The sequence below is a fragment of the Papio anubis genome, chromosome 16 (genome assembly GCF_008728515.1).
Source record: "Papio anubis isolate 15944 chromosome 16, Panubis1.0, whole genome shotgun sequence".
Classification (NCBI taxonomy): domain Eukaryota; kingdom Metazoa; phylum Chordata; class Mammalia; order Primates; family Cercopithecidae; genus Papio; species Papio anubis.
In genome coordinates, this window is record NC_044991.1 from 18418523 (window position 1) to 18423862 (window position 5340).

At 46.5% G+C, this 5340-nt stretch overlaps 1 pseudogene across 1 annotated transcript; it reads right to left on the reverse strand.

The window, feature by feature from the left end:
- Positions 1-1409: 1409 nt before the first annotated feature.
- LOC103888325 lies at positions 1410-2730 on the reverse strand (annotated as a pseudogene). The gene has a single exon (XR_002515483.2). The product of XR_002515483.2 is annotated as a ret finger protein-like 2 pseudogene (transcript).
- Positions 2731-5340: the final 2610 nt, after the last annotated feature.

Sequence of the window (5340 nt, forward strand, 5' to 3'; positions counted from 1 at the left end):
TCCTCTGCCCACCCTGCCAGGCTGATGTGGGGATTCTCGGAGATAATAGCAGATGTCCTCCAGAAGTTGTAAGGCATCACACCCACATAAAAGATGAACAGGGACCCATCCTCCACTGGTCTGGAGCCACCCAAACAGCCTCTCCGTGTTCAGCCACTACTAAGTGTCCAGCTTATTCCTTCCGGCATTTAGTAAACCCTTACATATCACTACTGAAGTTCTGATTCTCTTTCTTAATATTCTCCTGCATGCAGTGATTTTTCTAGCCCCACACTGTGATATTAATAAGTAGGCCCTATGAACGTTTTAACATAACAGTGCAGAGATCTGAGGACCGAGGGATTGCATGACCTTCCCAGGTCCACGTGTCTCTAGTGGGACTGGGGTCCAGGCCCCCACTACATCAACCCTCTGCCTTTCTGTATCGCCTCATCTATGTGAAGGCATCGCCCACGCAGTCTTTCTAATCCACATATAAAGTGCTCACTGAACTCCATGATCTTCCTGAGACCCAACTTTGATTCACATGACCCTGTTTGGAAGCCAGTAAACAATGGGATCAGAAGTTAGAACTCAGAACCAATGATCGCAATTCTCCCTCTGGTCTTTCTGTCAGTAACATATCAGTGGCTCTCTGCACTGCAGAAAGATTAACCAAGATCTTCTCTGATAGAGATTGTAAGAAGATACAGCGTCTACACCAAGAGGCACATGACGCAACCTGGACTCTGGGCAAACCACCGGGTGCACCTACATGAAGGTACCATGGAAATTTATTAAGTTGATTTAAGAATAACAATTGTGGGTTATATTCAGTGTCCCGTATGTTAGAAGAAGCTACAGAGGAGGTTAAGCCATATGTTCAAATGTGCCAAAATTTTTATTTGCCTAGTCAAGAAGTATTGCTGAAATCACAAAATTAAATATACATTTAAAAGTCAATTTTGGTTCACATTTAATAGTAAGACAATCTTTCAAGTTAATGTCTAGACATTACTCAATTGTTGAACATTATTGTGAAGAGATCTCCCTGAAACAGTGGAGCTATAATTTTATGTTTCTTTAACCAAGAGAGTTTTAGATTGACATAAAAATCGAGCATGTAATACACAAAGTTCCCATATCATTCCATTCTCTCACCCTACCTTATAATTCCACCTAGTATTCCCATCTTACATTACTGTGTTACATTTGCTAAAATTAATGGGCAAATATTGATACTTTAGTATCAATATTTGTGGCAATAATACTTAGAATTCAATAATCTAACCAAATTAGATTAAATACAGATTATAGAAATGTCCCATATTTTTCTCCTATGACTTTGTATAATGCTTTTACCAAGTAGAAAGTTCCTAAGTCTACCCACCCAAGTAATTTTCTGACCCTGTTTTCTTTGCAGTGGGGGCCTATCTGGCCTCCCCAGGATGGACCGGAGTATCAGTAGTGCCTGAGTTCATCACAGGACAGCTACTCAGGACACCCTGATCACCATTAGGTGGAATTGAAGGAGCCAAAAACGGGCGCAGTGGCTCCTCAGCAGAGACTCTCCTGAATATATAGACATGAGAACCACCTTCAGCATCAAAAAAGGAAACGTTCTGCATGCCCATATCCAGAAAAATCCCCACTCGCTGTAACTTGCGGTCTACGAAGAGGAAAGTCAGCGGCACCGTGCTGGCAGAGAGGCGGCCTCCAGCCCTCAAACTCACAGTCCAGAATCCACGCTCTGTGGTCAGCTGGATCCTTCCTTTGCGGTGAACAGATTCTCTGCAGACTCCCAGGTCCCATTCTGTGCTTGTTCCCACGTCCACCTCCCAGTAGTGGCAGTCACAGGTAAAGCAAGGGGAACCCAGGACACAAATGGACAAGTCAAATCTCTCGGCAAGGTCTTGCTGATTCTGTCTGATGCACCCACTTCGGACGCTCCTGAGGTCGTCGGAAATGAGGAGGAAGTTGTTGGCTGTGTTGGCATCCAAGGTCATATCCACTGTGAAAAGGAAAACAAGTTGCTCAGCAAATGGACAGAAGCCAACCCCATGTCTCTCCTCTATTTCCAAGGCCCAAATATCTCTTGACTTTAGTTTAATTCTGTTTCTTCCTCCGAAATCAAAACTTTTTATGAGAAATCTTCCCTGTTTCATATTCTCATAGGTATGCTTTGTGGCAATATGTGACTCTTATTCACAGTAGCAATTCTTATTTTACTTTATGTCACGTGTTTGCTTCATTGAACTTTTCTTCATTTAGAGTGGAGGGTCTCTGAAGGCAGACACCATGACCCCCTTTCTACCACCTTGATGCAGGAACAAATAAATAATAATTAAGACAATGCAAGTGGTCAATATTAAATATGTTTCTGCTTCCACATGTTATTACTCCAATTCAGTATATAGAGCATGATTCCAGGCTTTTGTTATTTTCCATGTTTGTAAACAAATTAACTGTGCCCAGTTCTGACAGCAGATAGAATATCTCTGCAGCTGACGATGTGATGACAGAGGTGCTGATCCTGGACATTAGGAGGCTCCAAGGCCAGGAGGAGGAGGGGGCCTTAGATGAAAGAATGTTTTCCATTCTACATGGGAGGTGAGACCTTAAGCAAAGCAATGGTAAATTTTGGAGCCAGGAGAAAGGTATTTGAAAGTTGTTTGTCATAACTGACTGATTGCAGAGAATAAGGGCAGCAAATACAAAGGTCAATAATGTAAGGCATTGGGTATGTGGTTGACAGGTGAAGCCACCAGTTCTCATGGAGGAGGCAGTGTGATATGGCCTAGGGAAAATTAATTGTCCAGAGCATTCTGAAAAAAATTTCTACAAAACATATTATCCTTCAAGTCGAAAGACTGATATGATCACTAATATAGGTTTTATAGATTACAGTAAGACTTGTGGGGATTGATTGCTGTTTAATGGTGAATTAGGGAATAGACATGGACAAGGAAGGAGGAAGACGGTTCCAAACATGACTTGGCCAGGGTGAATGTGTCCTCCGTATTTCAGCAGAGAGACAGTCAGGTATTGGTAGATGGAGGAGTAGAGATTGTGTCAGGGCAGAAGCTACCAGTGTCGGGGACATCATAGGGGCCCACCACCATTTATAGGTATAATTCTTTGCTCAGGCTGACCATAACCTCTTCATTGAAATGTCCCTTTTCTCCAGAGTTATGGAGACTTTTAGTATTTTCTGTAGCCAGGACCACTGAGCATTTCCTCTAATTTCATTCCTTGGACTCCAGTCTGCACCCAACTGCCCAGTGGGCCCTCTCAAGGGCCAGGATGGGGACTACATCTGGCAACCCTGAGAGAGGCTGCGGGAGATGGGCCTGAGCGAGCTCTGCACCAAGAAGGGGCCCCCACCGATGCCATTCGGGAAGGAGTGACTCTGGTGCTAAGAGAAGAGAGAAGACGCTCTTAGGGTAGGGAGGTGTTGGTCTGTGGTCAGCGCTTGGAGGCTGAGGCCCCCAGGTCCCAACCCTACCTTGCTCCAAAGGCCAAGCAGGCAGGATCCGAAGAATCTGGGGGTTTCCCTCTGCCCCTGCCTCACCTGGGCTGAGTGACAGAGTCAGACTGGACAGTACTGCCCAGAGCCCTGGTGCCCGCTGCACAGGCTGGGAAGAGTACCCTGCATCTGCTTGTGTGCTCAGCTGGGGACTCCAGGCTCCATGTGCAAGCAATGTGGGCAGGGGAGCTGGACAGAGCAGCCCCAGTACCCACACTGGCAAGGGCGTCCCCCTCTAGATGAGCTGTGGGGACCAGATCATCCGTTGCTGGGAAGACCCTGTCCAAGCTTCTGCTCTCCTGCTATCTCAGCTCAGGGGTAAGTGGCATTTAACAGTCCCACAGAGACAGCCCTGGGGCCACTGTGGGCTGCTGTAATCTCCAGAGCCGAGTTCCACGAGATGAGTGGCGGGGAGGCTCCCTTAAGAGGAGATGTCAGCAGGTGAGGGTTGATGTGGGCTGGGAAGACCGAGGCAGGGAGCTTCATGTGAACCCTACAAGTTTGAGGCCCCTGGGAAGGTGCCCGAGGCTTCTGGAGACTCAAGTCAGGAGAACCAATTTGTGCTCTTGATCCCTGTCCACACCTGGTGCTGCACTGAAGGCTTGGGCCATATCCCAACAGCGTTGGGAAGGAAGCCTTCTTCTCAGGAGACCTCAGATTAGCATTCCCAGGAGAGGAATCTGGGGTCACAGGGAGTCATGTCTGGGGCAGCCAGCTTGACATATCATCCAGCTTCGTGCCCCTTGGCCACTTCCCTGCCACCGTACCTCAGGGAGGGCTCAGCAGGAAGAGCTCTTTCATTACTTTCCATTTTCGTTTGTGTTCCCTTCCATTTACATGATTTGGGTTTGTTCTGTTGTGGTGTTGTGGTGTGTTGCTCTTTTTTCTTTTTCTTTTCTTTTTTCTTTCTAAAATATTGCTTATTTATAGTTTTAAAATTTGTTTTGTGCAGGCCGGGCGCGGTGGCTCACGTAATCCCAGCACTTTGGGAGGCCGAGACGGGCGGATCACGAGGTCAGGAGATCGAGACCATCCTGGCTAACACGGTGAAACCCCGTCTCTACTAAAAATACAAAAATTAGCTGGGCGCGGTGGCGGGTGCCTGTAGTCCCAGCTACTCTGGAAACTGAGGCAGGAGAATGGCGTGAACCCGGGAGGCGGAACTTGCAGAGAGTGGAGATCACGCCACCGCACTCCAGCCTGGGTGACAGAGCGAGACTCCGTCTCAAAAAAAAAAAAAAAATTTTTTTTGTTTTGTAATACATGTCCAAAATTAGGGGGCACAGTGGGATTTTTTCCTATTTGTATACACTGAGGAATGATGAAATCAGGGTGTTCCTCACATCTGTTCCCATATCTAGTTTTTATTTCTATGTGTTGTGAACCTTCATTGTCCTTCTTTCTAGCTCTACTGAAAAAGAGGCTGCCATATTGGTACCACCAGTCACCCTGCTGTGGAGTGCCTCAGCAGAATTCATCCCTTCCCTGGAACCGCAGCTCTGCACCCATTACCAATGACTGCCCCTTCCCTCTCCTCCCTGCTGCCTCTGCTAACCACTATTGTACCTTCACCTTCCATTAGATACTTTGTTTTAGCTTCCACATGGTTCCAATGATACAGTGTTTGTCTTATTCTGCCTAGCTGACTCAGTTTATGACTTCCAGGATCATCCCAGGTTGCTGTATATGACATCAAGCCATGAATTTTTGAGGATGAGGCATCTTTCATTGTGTCTGTGTGCTGAAGTTCCTTCATTGCTCTGTCAGTTGATGGACAGGTTAGGTTGATTTCATACCTTGGCTATTGTGAGTAGTGCTTCCCTAAATCTGGGAAG